The sequence below is a fragment of the Prionailurus viverrinus genome, chromosome B1 (assembly GCF_022837055.1).
Source record: "Prionailurus viverrinus isolate Anna chromosome B1, UM_Priviv_1.0, whole genome shotgun sequence".
NCBI classification, from domain to species: domain Eukaryota; kingdom Metazoa; phylum Chordata; class Mammalia; order Carnivora; family Felidae; genus Prionailurus; species Prionailurus viverrinus.
In genome coordinates, this window is record NC_062564.1 from 6,523,183 (window position 1) to 6,538,436 (window position 15,254).

Consider the following 15,254-nt stretch of genomic DNA (forward strand, 5'->3'; position numbering starts at 1 on the left):
CAAAGCTCTAATAGGGGCTCCTGGGTGGCTCAGTCAGTTAAGCATCAGACTTCTTTTTAATGTTTATTTATTTTGAGAGACAGAGAGAAAGACAGAGAGAGAGAGAGAGAGAGAGAGAGAGAGAGAGAGAGAGAGAGAATGTAGGGACAGAGAGAAACCAAGAGAGAGAATCCCCAGGAGGCTCTGATCTGTCAGCAGATCTCACAAATTGTGAGATCGTGACCTGAGCCAAAATCAAGAGTCACGCTCAGCCGACTGCACTACCCAGGTACCCATAAGTGTCCAGTTCTTGATTTTGGCTCAGGACATGATCTTGGGGTTCGTGAGTTTGAGCCCCACATCTGGATCCATGCTGAAAGTGCAGAGCCTGCTTGGGATTCTCTCTCTCCCTCTCTCTGCTCCTCCCCACCCCCCACTCTCTCACTCTCTCTCAAAACAAAGAAACCTAAAAAAATAAATAAATAAAGCTCTAATAATTGACCCAAAAGTATGGAGGTCTATGAAATGTCAAAAAATTCAGAATAATTTTCTTAAAGAAGTTTAGAGAACTGTAAGAACACACAGATAGCTACACAAAATTAAGAATACAATGCATGGAAAAAATGCCAATTCAACAAAGAGATAGAAAACCTCAAGAAATCAAACAAATTCTACAAATTCTACAGCCAAAAAACACAGTAACTTCATAAAATAATTCAATAGAGAGCTTCAAAAGAATCAACCTTACAGAAGAAAGGATAAGGAACATGGAAGATAGGATATTTGTTATAAGTCTTCAAAGGTGAATGTCACCAAACATTTAAGAATAATGAAACCAATATTACACTGTCTGCTAACTGACTAGAATTTAAATAAAAATTTGAAAAGAACAACAACAAGAAAGAACAACGCAGCTCAGTCAAAATGGCAGAGTAGGAACATCCTGAGCTCACTTACTTTCACCCACATATAGAAGTCTCTCTGAAAACAACGTGAAACCTAGCATCACAGTCTATCTACAGCTCAAGATATAAAGAAAAAGCCACATCAAGAAGGATCGAAGTGACAGAGAACGGATCTGGTTGGGACTCTGACTGACCAGTGAAGAAATCCGCAAATAGGAAGGATATCACAAGGTACAGATGTCCTCTCTGAGAAAAAAAGGGATTCAAGCCACATATGGGGAAATCCCCAGCCTGGGCCCTTCACCAGGAAGAAGTGCCTCCATAATGTCTGGCCTTGAAGATCAATCAGCAGGACTTAACTCTAGGAGGGCTGAAGGCTATAGGAAACTGAGACTGTTTTTAACAGGTCCACATACAAACTCACAGCCCCCAAGATCGAGCACTAAGGTGGAAGTTTAAAATCACATAGACAGAAAGGAGAAGGGAGGTTGCCAGGGGCTGGGAGGAGAGGATCAGAGGAGCTGTTATTTTCTAGGTATAGTCTCAGTTTTGCAAGATGAGGAGATGGATGATGGTAACGGTGTTAGAACAATATGAAAGTACTTAAAACCACTAAACTATACACTTAAAAATAGCTCAAATATTAAACTTTATGTTGCATGCATTTTACTATAATTAAAAAAATGAAACAAAAAAAAAAGCATCTGGGTCATACCTGAAGGTGACATATTGACTAATTTTATGGAGGGTTCCTGAGGGGCAGAGTCTGTAGAAACTTTCTCTAGGGAAAAAAATGCTTGGTGGGGGCCATTTTTCTTGCTTTCTTTCTACCTAGCTGCTCTGATGCTGGCAGGTGCCTGACACTCTCTGTCTACCCTACTACCAATAGTCATCCTGCCCTGGTGTCCCCCTGCAGACTGCTGTGTCCAAATGGGTCGTCCAAAGAGGTTGATTTGGAGAGGCCTTCAAAGAGGCTCTCACCCCACCACATTGAGATGATGGCCTCTACTAGGACGAAATGGCTCCTACCCTGATGGAGGTAAGCTGCCCTTACCCACCAGCACAGCCACAACATACCTGGCTGGGCCTAACATCCAGTCACACTGGGAACGAGCTCTACCCAACTGCATGCACCAGTATATGCAGCTGGGCCTCTGATCCAGCCACATGAAGGGCCAGCACCTCCCACCATTTGCTTACAGCAATCATGGACAGTCATTTCCGCCAGTCAGGCCAGGGTTCTGCACCCTTCCACTAGTCTGCATGCAGCACTCATGGCCCAGACACAAGAACAGGGCATATGCAACCGCACAGGGCATAGCCCAGGAGCACCTGGTTTTGATGATCAGAGAGACTGTACCTCTGGAAAACTCCTTACGGTCTAGTAGACCTGCATGACCTACCTGATACATAGAAGCAAACACAAAGACTCAGGCAAAATGAGGAGACACAGGGACATTCCTTCAAAAGGAAGGAATAGAACAAAACCTCAGAAAGAGGAGTAAATGAAATAGAGGTAAGCAATGTGCCCGACAAAGAGTTCAAATGAATCGTCGTAAAATGCTCACCAAAGTTGGGAAAAGAATGAACGTAGTGAGAACTTCAACTAGAGACAGAAAATTTAAAAAGTGGAGTGTATTTTGAGTCTCAGTTCCCTTGCAGTGGGTACCTGGCCAGCCTGGGTGGGGCTGTGTTTGCCCCGTGCCCCCCTTTAACTTCGCCTGCTCAGAGCTCCTCTACTTTTGGCAGCCAGAATGGAAGGGTAAGGGCAGCACTCCCAGGCCAGGCATGGGAAGGCAGCTGAGCCCATCCCCTGGCTACGTTAGGCGCAAATGGCGCATGGAACCACCAGGACAGTTCTTGCCCAGGCATGGAAACAACTTTGCACTGTTCTTCTTCAGGACTCAGCACCAGCTACTTTGTAGTAGGTTTGGGGATAGGTCACCTCACATGGTAAGAGTCCATCCAGGACCAACCTCAGGCTTGAAGAGTTTATTCTATGGAGCTACAGCTAAGTACAGGAGATGGAGTACATAAAACATCAAAGGTTTTGTAAGAAAAGATGTACTATGGCAGTGGGAAAGGCCTTAGGAAGTACGGCTAACCGTCTACGTTGTCATCGAAATAAAAATCTTCCTGCACTGACAGGAGACACACTGAGCTGGATCCAATTCATCACCCGTATGACAATCAGAAGACCATCTCTGGGAGTGACTTCAAACTGAGGATCTTTCAGAGCCCACTCAGGCTCTAGGAGTGAATGACATCATGCAGTAGATAGCTTTGTCCAACATCTCGAATCAAGAACTTTGTCTCCATTTATCTTCTCTTAAAACTTCCTCTCCCTCTCCCTGACCTGGCAATTCTCTGATCCAGAAATTTAAACTTTTTTTTTTCTTTACACAAAGATGGGCAAGAAATTGCTTATCTTGACTTGTTCTTCCCTTGTTCCTCCACTATAGGCTATTTCAAACTGTCTTATTTTAACTAAAACTCACTGCTTTTTCAACAATTCCAGCACAACCTAAATACCCACTCACACCCATCTTCCAAACCCTGGCCACCTTAACTAACCTATCTGAGTGCTGGCTAGGTCAACATCTAGATAACACAAGCGAACCTGAGGTAGTTTTTGTTCCTGCCAGTGTAAGTACCTGGTGGGCCCATTCTGGACAATGGATGTAAAAAAGGGAATGATATCCACCAACAAGTGGACAAAATCACACTATGTCCTCCTATGATAGAGCAGTTTGGTATTGGGACACCTTCTTGGAAGCTCAGGATCTATTCTTTACCCGAATAAGGCTACTGGAGGGAAAATTTTCTCTTCATATTGAAAATAAAAATGTCACTGAATCCTTCTGAGGTAACATACCAAAAAATACTATAACCAAACACTATGGTTTGATTCCATAAATACACCTTCAAACCTACTAGAGATGTTATAAATCAGTCCAGGACTAATTACCTTGATACAAATGTTTGTTTAGTCACTGAACAATATTTCTTTGCAGGCCGCACAAGTGACCCTGGAAACAGTCTGCCCAATACCGAAGACTATATACATATATTCCATGCAAATGGAAACAAAAGGAAAACTAGAGTAGCAATACTTCTTACAGACAAATAGACTTTAAAATAAAGACTATAACAAGAGACAGATAAGCACATTATATGTTAATAAATAAAGGTATCAATATAACAAAAGGATATAACAATTATAAGTTTTTATGCAGCCAACATAGGAGCATCAAAATATATGAAACAAAGATTAACAGACATAAAAGGAAAAGTTGACAGTAATACAATAACGGTAGGGGACTCTAACACCCCACTTGCATCAATGGATAGATTATCCAAGCAGAATATCAAGAAGAAAACAGTGGCTTCGAAGGATGCACAAGACTACATGGAGTTAGCAGATACATACAGAACATTCTATCCCTGAACAGCAGAATATAAATTCTTTTCAAGTGCACATAGAACATTTCCAGAATAGATCACCTGTTAGGTTATTAGACTGCAAGAAAAATCTCAATAAATTTAAGAACACTGAAATCGTATCAAGCATGTTTTCTCATCAAATAGGTATGAAATTAGAAATTAATTACAGGGAAAAAAACAGGAAAAAACACAAACACATGGAGACTAAGCAACATTCTACTAAACATCCAATGGCTCAACAAAAAAATGAAAGAATGAAAGAATATGCTGAAACAAGTGAAAATTTTCAAAATTTCACACATTTCAAAGCCTACAGGACACAGCATAAATAATTCTAAGAGGAAAGTTTATAGTAATATAGACCTACCTCAAGAAAAAACAAAAATCCCAAAGAAATCATTTAACCTTACACCTAAAGTCACTAGAGAAGAAAGAACAAAATCCAAATTTAGTAGAAGGAAGGAAATAATAATGATTAGAGCATAAATAAAGGAAATAGAGGCTGTAAAAAAAACCAACTAAGAGCTGGTTCTTTGTAAAGATAAAATTAATAAACCTTTATCCAGATCATCAAGAAAGAATACTCACCTATATAAAATCAGAAATAAAGTTAACACTAACACCACAGTAATACCAAGGATTATAAGATACTATTACACACAGTTATATGCCAACAAATTCAAAAACCTAAAGTATGAATAAATTCCTAGAATCATTCAACCTTCTAAGACTGAACCAGAAGGAAGTAGAAAATCTGAACAGATGTATTACTAGTAATTAAATTAAATTAGTGATAAAAATATTTCTAACAAACAAAAGTCCAAAACTAGACAGCTTTGGAAGTGAATTCTAACATTTTAAGAAAGAGTTAATACTACCCTTTTCAAACGATTCCAAAACTTGAACAGAAATTTAGTCTCATGCCTGTTAGAAGAGCCATCATCAAAAAGACAAGAGATAAATGCTGGAGAGGATGTGGAGAAAAGGGAACACTTGTGCACTGTTGGTGGATTGTAAACTGGTACAGCCACCATGGAAAACAGTATGGAGGATCCTCAAAAAAATAAAAATAAAACTATGTATAATCCAGGAATTTCACTTCTGGGAATATATCCATAGGAAACAAAGTAGTAACTTGAAAAGATAACTGTACCCCCGATTTACTACACCCCCGATATATATTTATATAAATATATTATATTTATAATATAAGTATAAATATAATATATTTATATTTTACATATAATATATATTATATAAATATATATCTTTATAATATATTTATTATATTATAAAATATATACATTTATATATTTTTATAATATAAAACTTATATTTTATATTATAAAATATATATATTTATATATATATTTAGTATAATGCACTGAAGCTTCATCAATGTTGTCACAAATGGCAAAATTTCCTCATTTTTTATGACTGAATATTTCCTTGTATGTATGTGTGTATATATATGTGTGTGTGTGTATATATATATATAAAGCTTCTTCATATATATATATATACATTTATATTTTTATTTATATAAAACTCCTATATATACACACACACATATATATATATATACATACATACACACACACACATAAAAGGAAATATTCATTCATAAAAAAATGAGGAAATTTTGCCATTTGTGACAACATTGATGAAGCTTCAGTGCATTATAGTAAGTGAAATGAGTCAGAGAAAAATACTGTATGATTTCACTTACATGTGGAATCTAAAAAAAAAAATCATAGAGAAAGAGAGATTTGTGGTTACTGCCAGGGGCTGGAGGAAGGGGGGGAGTTGGAAGTTGGTGAAAAGTTACAAACTTCCAGTTAGAAGAAATAAGGACAACATGAGACTATAATTAACACTGCTGTATGATATATATGAAAATTGTTAAAGGAGCATATTCTAAGAATTCTCATTACATGTGGAAATTTTTTTTTATTGTCTATTTAGGAGATGATGGATGTTAACCAAACCGATAGTGGTAATCGTTTACAATGTATGCAAGTTAAACCATTTTTCTGTACACCTTAAACTTACACAGTGTTACATGGAAAACGTATGTTAAAGTTAGACAGTAAAAATATATAAAAACAAAAAATTAGGTACGAAAGTGAATATTCAAAACCCATGGAAGTGAGGACTATGAAGTTTAAGTTTCACAAACTTTATGGATCATGTGCCTCTGCCCTCACATAAGTGCAAATAATTAATTAACATCATTTCCGTTTGTTTGTAAGACTAAAAGATTATAAATTACTTAAATGTCCACCAATAAAGACTGGTTACCTAAACTAGGGTTCATTTACACAAGGGATGACCATGCAGTGATTTTAGAGTTTTGGAAGCCCTGGATGTAATAAATTCAAAGAGGCCTCAAAAGAGATGGTCAAAACAAACACAAACTCAAGGCACACAAGAACATATAGAACATATGATCTGTGTCAAAGAAAGGGTGAGGAGTCAGCTCCAACCAGCCTCACTGGTGTTCTGTTTCTAGTGGATGGTGGGGTTATGATGTAGAAGTCTGCCTGGGCAGAGGGGTGGACCACAATACAGAGGCAGCAAGGCTCTCTCAGGTTCAAATCAGGAAGACCTGCACCCCATGGCGTTCTCGTGAAACTGTGCCACTGTCTTGACTGCACGTGAGAAAGACTGCTGGTTAGAACGACTATCTATGTGCTTCAAATAGGAATTTGATTTGCAAGGTCTGAGTACTGGTAGCTGCAAAGTCCTCCCTTCTCTGTCACAGTCTGATTCCCAGTGGTCAAGCCCCACAGATTCCCCCACAATCCCTGAGGGGCAAGCCTGAGTGGCCCACCCCCAAGAAGTGACCCATGATGCTGGGGAGTTCTCTTTTCCCACTGGAGGAACCATAGGCTCAGGCGAGTACTCCTGGTATACTGCTGCACTGACCTGAGCGGGGGCACTGTGGTCAGCATGTAGCTACTCCTTTTACCCTTATAATGTGGTCTCATTCTCTGTGATGAAGGGGGGATATGAAGAACTAATTCATAACCCCATTCACTGCTGAGGGTGGCTCCTGGCCTTGCCTGGTGAGAAAGCTTAGCCTGAGCACCTAGAGAACTACTTTTCCCAGCAGCACTTGAATAAAGCACCTGCCTAGTGGCTCTGCCATCTACAGAGCCAACCCGGGGACACAGTCTAGCCTAAGAGTTTGGTGTATAGGTATGCCTGATTAGTTTGTCAGTGTTGGGGTCTGTTGTATGCCTTCCCCCAACCCAGGCAAAGAAGCTAATCCGTAGTTTTGCCCACTGCACCAACCCTGCTAACCGTGACCCATAATCAGAGTTTCCAGGAATCTTAATGTCTCCCACCTTACAGCTCTGACTAAAGTAGAACTTGAGTGGAGAACCCAGACAACAGCTCTGTGCATTCAGAGCCAAGATGGTAGCCCCGTCTATTGAGGGAGCATAGCACGCATGTCTCTCTGATTTGATAATTAAACAATAAACCTTGTCGGTCCTGGAGCCTTTTCTGCAGTCTCAAGTTGGCAGAAAATCTAGTTTACAGTTCTGGCCAAAGCTGAACACAGTTTCCAGCCCGACCAGACCAGAAAAGCTAACCAGAGCTCCTTGAAATCTGCGTAACTTATTTTGGAACTTTGATTATAGCAGCACGTGAGCAGAGAGCCTGGCAAGTGTCACTACCCCCATGCAGTCCAAGGAACTTGGTGCCCATCAGTCCAAGGCACTCGGTGACCATCAGTCCAGGGATCTTGGTGCATAGTCCTCCATAATGTTATCCCACAATAAAAGCCTTGCCAGCCTTAAGGCCTGAACAAGGGCCCTACTAGAAAGGAAAATTAATTGTAGCCCCACTGATTTCTACATTTCACCCCACCCAACCATGGAACCTAAGCAGAGCACACAGGAGCTGAATAGTGCATCTCATAGCTGTGCTTACAGTGGCACTTAAGGAGAGAGCACAGGCTGTGACTTTATCTGCGTGCAAAACAAAACCAGTGACCCCATCTGGCCAGGAAATTCAGTGCAAAATCTTGCCTGATTTGGGTACCCAAACACTGAGATGTGCAGGCATTCAGGCCCATTCTGCTTCCCTGCCAGGATAGGAGAGTTAATTCATAGCCTCACCTGCTATTAATTATTGACCCAATCCCAACGGTCCAGGAAGCCTGACCAGAGAATGCAGGCAACTGTGTAATTCTTCAACAGTCATGCTTGGGCAGGGAAGAAAGCCATCAGGACTATACAGTTGTTATCTTTCAGTGGCATCAGCCCCAAATCAAAAGCTCAGGCAGTGGCTTCACCCCAAAATGGACCCAATACAAGTCGCAAATGTCTACAGATGTTACCAGCAGAAAAATCCAGAAACCCAAGCTTAGCAGACTAGTGAAGAATGCCAAAGTGAAACTGTAAATTCTCAAAGAAGAGACTGCTTACTGAAGTATGCAGACACAAAAGTAAGTAATCAAAGATCATGGAAAATTTGGTTAACATTACATCCCCGAAGGAAACTAGTAAAACACCAATGGCTCACCCTAAAGAGATACAGATCTATGAACTGACAAAGAATTCAGAATAAATCCCTTCTAGAAGTCTAGTAACCTACAAGAACACACAGACAACTAAATGAAATTAGGAAAACAACGCATGAACAAAATGAGAAATTCAACAAAGAAATAAAAGTCTCTCTCTCTCTCTCTCTCTCTCTCACACACACACACACACACACACGCACACACACGCATACACCAGAAATCCTAGAGCTTAAGAATATGAGTCAACTAAAGAATGCAAGAGAGTATCAATAGCAAAGTTGACCATGAAGAAGAATTAGTAATCTAGAAGATAGGACATTGAAAAATTATCCAGAGGAACAAAAAGAAAAAAAAATTAAGTAAATAAAGTCTACAAAACTTATGAGACAAAATACAAAGATATATTATATGCACTAGAGTATCACACAAGGAGAAGAGAAAGAAAAATAGCCAAACTATATTTAAAGCAATAATTGCTGATAATTCTCTAATCCTGAAGGGAGAAATGAGCATGCAGATACATGAAGCCCTAAAGTTCCTAATAAGTTGAACCTGAATAAGGCTACAGGGGCAAAACAATGTAATTAAATTGCAAAAAAAAAGTCAAACACAAAGAGAAAATTAAGAAAGCAGCAAAAGAAAAATGTCACTTACATACAAGGGATACTCCTTATGAACATGCATGGATTTCTCAACAGAAACTTTTCAGGCCAAGAGAATATGGGATGATGTATTCAAAATAATAAAAGAATAAAAAAACCTGTCAACCAAGAATACCAAACCTGGCAAAGTTGCCTTTCAGAAATAAAGAGAAATAAGGACTTTTCCAAACAAACAGAAACTTATGGAGTTAATTACTAAGACACCTGCCTTCGAAGTATGTTAAAGGGAGTTATTCGAATGAAACTAAAAGGTACTGTTCTCATTAAAATATATAAAGGTGGTATAAATCTCACTGTTCATGGTCGATATATTGTCAAAGACAAATTCTCAAATAGGTCACGGTGGTGTGTAATTCATTTAAAACTTTAAAATTAAAAAACATATTAAAAATAACCATTACTACAATAATTTGTTATGGGATACATATTTTTTTAATATGTAAACTACAGTATTATAACCTAAAATGTGAGAAGAGGGAGAAGCAAAAGTATAAAATTTCTATTAAAGTTAAATTGTTATCAATTTAAAACAAAATGCTGTAATTTTTAAATATCTGGGGCACCTGGGTAGCTCAGTCAGTTGAGTGTCTGACTTCAGCTAAGGTCATGATCTTACAGCTCGTGAGTTTGAGCCCCGTGTGGAGCTCTGTGCTGACAGCTCTAAGCCTGGAGCCTGCTTCAGATTCTGTATCTCCCTCTCTCTCTCTGCTCCCAACCCACTTGCATTCTCTGTCTCTCTCAAAAATAAATAAACATTAAAAAACATATATCTTATGTAAACCTCATGATAACCACAAGAGAATTATACGAAAGAACATGGTAAAGAAGTCAAATCATACTGATACCAAAAGTTATCAAATTACAAAAGACAGCAAGATAAGAAGGAACAATTAATATACAAAACAGGCAGAAAACATTAAAAAGTGGCAATACTAAGTCCTTACATATTAATAATTTTTAAATATAAATGGATTAAATTCTCCAATCAAAAGTCATTGAATAGCTGACAGAATTTTAAAAAGATTGGGGCGCCTGGGTGGCGCAGTTGGTTGAGCGTCCGACTTCAGCCAGGTCACGATCTCGCGGTCGGTGAGTTGGAGCCCCGCGTCAGGCTCTGGGCTGATGGCTCAGAGCCTGGAGCCTGTTTCCGATTCTGTGTCTCCCTCTCTCTCTGCCCCTCGCCCGTTCATGCTCTGTCTCTCTCTATCCCAAAAATAAATAAACGTTGAAAAAAAAAAAAGACAGATATGCTGTCTACAAGAGACCAAACTTATACTTAAAGAAACACAGTCCAAGAGTGAATAGATAGGAAAAAAAAAAAAAAACATTTCAACGAAATGGTAACAACAGCAAAAAAGATAGACATAGTCATACTGTTTTCAGACAAAATAGAATTTAAATTAAAAATGGTAAAAAAGTGGGGCACCTGGGTCGCTCAGTCGGTTAAGCGTCCAACTTTGGCCTAGGTCATGATCTCGCTGTTCCCAAGTTCGAGCCCCATGTTGGGGCTCTGTGCTGACAGCTCAGAGCCTGGAGCCTGCTTCAGATTCTGTGTGTGTGTGTGTGTGTGTGTGTGTGTGTGTGTGTGTGTGTGTGTCTGCCCCTCCCCCGCTCATGCTCGCTCTCATGCTCTCTCGCTCTCTCTCTCTCTCTCTCTCTCTCTCTCGAAACTAAATAAACATTTTAAAAAATGGTAAAAAGATACAAGAGAAGTTCTAAGAATACCAACATAGTTCATTTATACTGTTTCATGTATGAAAAAGAGAGATTTATGATAAAGGTATTTTTCTGAATAAATATTAAAGGGTTTTTCTGGTAAAAATAAATGGTAAAAAGAGACAAAGAATGTCATTATGAAGTTATAAAGGGGTCAATCCACTCAGAAGATGTAACAATTGTAAATGTTGATGTTCCCAACATCAGAGCACCTAAATTGATAAAGCAATACTAACAGATCTAAAAGGAAAAATAGACAGCAATACAATAACAGCTAAGGAATTAAATGCCCCATTTACAAAACATACATAATCATCCAGACAGATAATCAGCTATGAAAAGAGGATTTGAATAACACTGTAAACCAAATAGGCCTAACACACACATACAGAACATTCTATCCAACAACAGAATATACATTCTTCTCAAACACATATGGAACATTTTTTTTAGGATAGACCATATGTTAGACCACATAACAATTAGTAGCAAACTCAAGAAGTTAAAATTATACCAAATATGGACCATACTAGACCATACCAACCATCGTGATTATAAACCAGAAATCAATAACAAGAGAAAATCAAAACAAGAGAAAACTCGTGAATACATGTAAATTAGCAGTTTCCTGAACAACCACTGGATCAAGGAAGAAGCTAAAAGGGAAATAAAAAACATTTGAAACAAATAAAAATGGAAACATCCCAAGACTTATGGGATGCAGCAAACATAGTTCTAAGAAGGAGGTTTATAGCTATAAACACATACATCAAGAAAATGGAAAGATCTTAAACAATAAACCTAATTTTACACCAAAAGGAGCTAGAAGAATAACAACCAAACAGGCCCAAATTAGGAGAAGGAAGGAAATGATCGTGATTAGATCAGAAATAAATAAAATTCAGAACAGAAAAATTAAAAAAAAAATTAACAATTGGTTCCTTTAACAATTGTAAAGGTAAACAAAATTTGCAAACCTTTATCTAGATTAACCAAGGAAAAAAGAGAGAGGGTCCAAATCAACAAAGTTATAAATGGAGAAGAAGACATTTCAACTGATACCACCAAAGAGTCTAAAGAAGCTACTATGGACAACTATATGCCAACAACTGAATAACCTAAAAGAAGTGGAAAAATTTTAGAACCATATAACCTACCAAGACTTATTCAGGAAGAAATATAAAATCTGAATACAACAATTACTAGTAAAAAGATTGAATCTGTAATAAAAAATTTTCCAGTGAAGAAAGTCCAGAACCAGATAGGTTCACTGGTGAATTTTACCAACTATTTAAAGAAGAATTAACACCAATCTTTCTCAACTTTTTCCAAAAAATTGGAGAGAATTGGAGTTTGAAACTCATTTTTTTGAGGCCAGCATTACCCAGATACCAATGCTAGAAAAGGACACTATCCAAAAACTGCAGGCCTAATTAATATAAATGCAAAGATTTTCAAAAAATACTGGCAAACCTAATTTAGTAGCTTGAAAAGGATCATTCACCATGACCAACTGCTATTTATCTATTGGATACAAGCATGGCTTAATACGTAAATCAATGGAGTATATTACATTAAGGGAATGAAAGAAAAAAACTCCTATGGTCACCTCAATAGACATGGAAAAAGCATATGACAACATTCAACATCCACTCATGTTAAAAAATCTCAACAGACTAGAGCTGGAATGTATATTACTATGATAAACGCTGTGCAAGACAAGCCCACAGCTGAAATTATACCTAATGGTGAAAGGCTGAAAGCTTCTGCTATAAGATCAGGAACAAGACAAGGGTGCTCACTCTTGCCACTTCCTTTTTTTTATTTAAAAAAATTTTTTTTAATGTTTATTTATTCTTGAGACAGAGACAGAGCATGAATAGGGGAGGGGCAGAGAGAGAGGGAGACATAGAATCTGAAACAGGCTTCAGGCTCCGAGCTATCAGCACAGAGCCCAATGCAGGGCTGAAACTCACAAACTGTGAGATCATGACCTGAGCTGAAGTCAGTTGCCACCTCTATTCAACACTTCACTGAAAACTCTGGCTAGAGCAATGTGACAAGGAAATTAAAGTCATCAAATTAAAGTCATCAAAATTAATAAAGAATAAGTAAAATTGTTTCTACTTTACTGTATTCTATTGACATGATTTTATATACAGAATGTCCTATATTCCAATTAAAAACTTAGATATAATTGGGCCACCTGGGTGGCTCAGTCAAACATCTGACTTCAGCTCGGATCATGATCTTGCAGTTCATGGGTTCAAGCTCCGTGTTGGGCTCTGTGCTGACAGCTCTGGAGCCTGCTTCAGATTCTGTGTCTCCCTCTCTCTCTGCCCCTTCCCTGCTCACACTCTGTCTCTCTCTCTCTCTCTCTCTCCCTCTCTCTCTCAAAAGTAAACATTATAAAAGAAAACACTTAGATATAATCAATAAATTAAGTAAAGTTGCAGGATACAAAATTAACATACAATAATCAAGACTGTAGGGGTGCCTGGGTGGCTCAGTCCATTAAGCATCCGACTTTGGCTCAGGTCATGATCTCATGGTTCATGTGTTCGAGCCCCACATCAGGCTCTGTACTGACGGCTCAGAGCCTGGAGTCTACTTTGGATTCTGTGCCTCCCTCTCTCTATCCCCTTCCCCTGCTTACCCTCTCTCTCCTCTCTCTCTCTCTCTCTTTCAAAAATAAATAAGCATTAAAAATTTCCTTTTAAATGTCAGGAGTGTACACAGATGTCTTCATGAGTCATTTGGTTAAGCATCCAACTCTTGATTTCATCTCAGGACATGATCTCACAATCATGAGATCAAGCCCCCACATCAGGCTCTGAACTGACAGGACAGAGCCTGGTTGGGATTCTCTGTCTGTCTGTCTCTCTCAATACATACATATATACACACACACATACATACATACACACATAAAAACTTTGAAAAATTCTAGGAGTGTTTCCATACAGTGATGAAGAATAATCTTGTAAAAAAGATAAGAAAAGATCCAATTTACAATAGCAATAAAAATAATAAAATGTTTAGAATAAATTTAACCAAGGACGTCAAAGTTTTCCTTTGAATATTACAAAACATTAATGAAAAAAATCAAAAACACAAATAAGCAGAAAGGTATCCAGTGTTTTTGGTTGGAACAATTAATATTGTCAATATGTCCACACTACCCAAAGCCATGTATAGACAAAATGCAGTCTTTATTAAGAATCCAATGCCATTTTTTTTACAGAAATAGAAAAAAAATCCTAAAATTTGTTCAAAACCACAAAAGACCCTGGATAGCCAAAACAATACTCAGAAAGAAAAACAAATCATGAGGCATAACACTTACTGATTTCAAACTGTTTTATAAAGCTTTGGTAATCAAAACAGTATGCCATTGGCATAAAAACAGACACACCAATGGAACAGAATTGAGGGCCCAGAAATAAGCCTATGCATGTATGTCAGGTAATATTTGACAAGGGTATCAAGATTTCTTAACAGAGAAAAGAGAGTCATTTCAATAAACGGTGCTGAGAAAATTAGATATTCACATATGAAAGAATGAAATTATACCCCTTTTTTGTACCACTAAAATAAACTCAAGATCTGGCACAAGAACAGACACTCAGATCAATGGAACAGAATAGAGAACCCAGAAATGGACCCACAAACGTATGGCCAACTCATCTTTGACAAAGCAGGAAAAAAATAACCAATGGAATAAAGACAATCTCTTCAGCACGTGGTGCTGGGAAAACTGGACAGCAACATGCAGAAGAATGAACCTGGAACACTTTCTTCCACCACACACAAAAATAAACTCAAAGTGGATGAAAGACCTCAATGTAAGACAGGAAGCCATCACAATCCTCGAGGAGAAAGCAGGAAAAAACCTCTTTGATCTTGCCCACAGCAACTTCTTACTCAACACGTCTCCAGAGGCAAGGGAAACAAAAGCAAAAATGAACTACTGGGACCTCATCAAAATAAAAAGCTTCTGCACAGTGAAGGAAA

General features: G+C 38.2%; 1 pseudogene; it reads left to right on the forward strand.

The window, feature by feature from the left end:
• The first annotated feature begins 1,902 nt into the window (after window positions 1-1,902).
• The window catches only part of LOC125163812 (succinate--CoA ligase [ADP-forming] subunit beta, mitochondrial-like), a 61,639-nt pseudogene continuing 48,287 nt past the window's right edge, over window positions 1,903-15,254 (forward strand).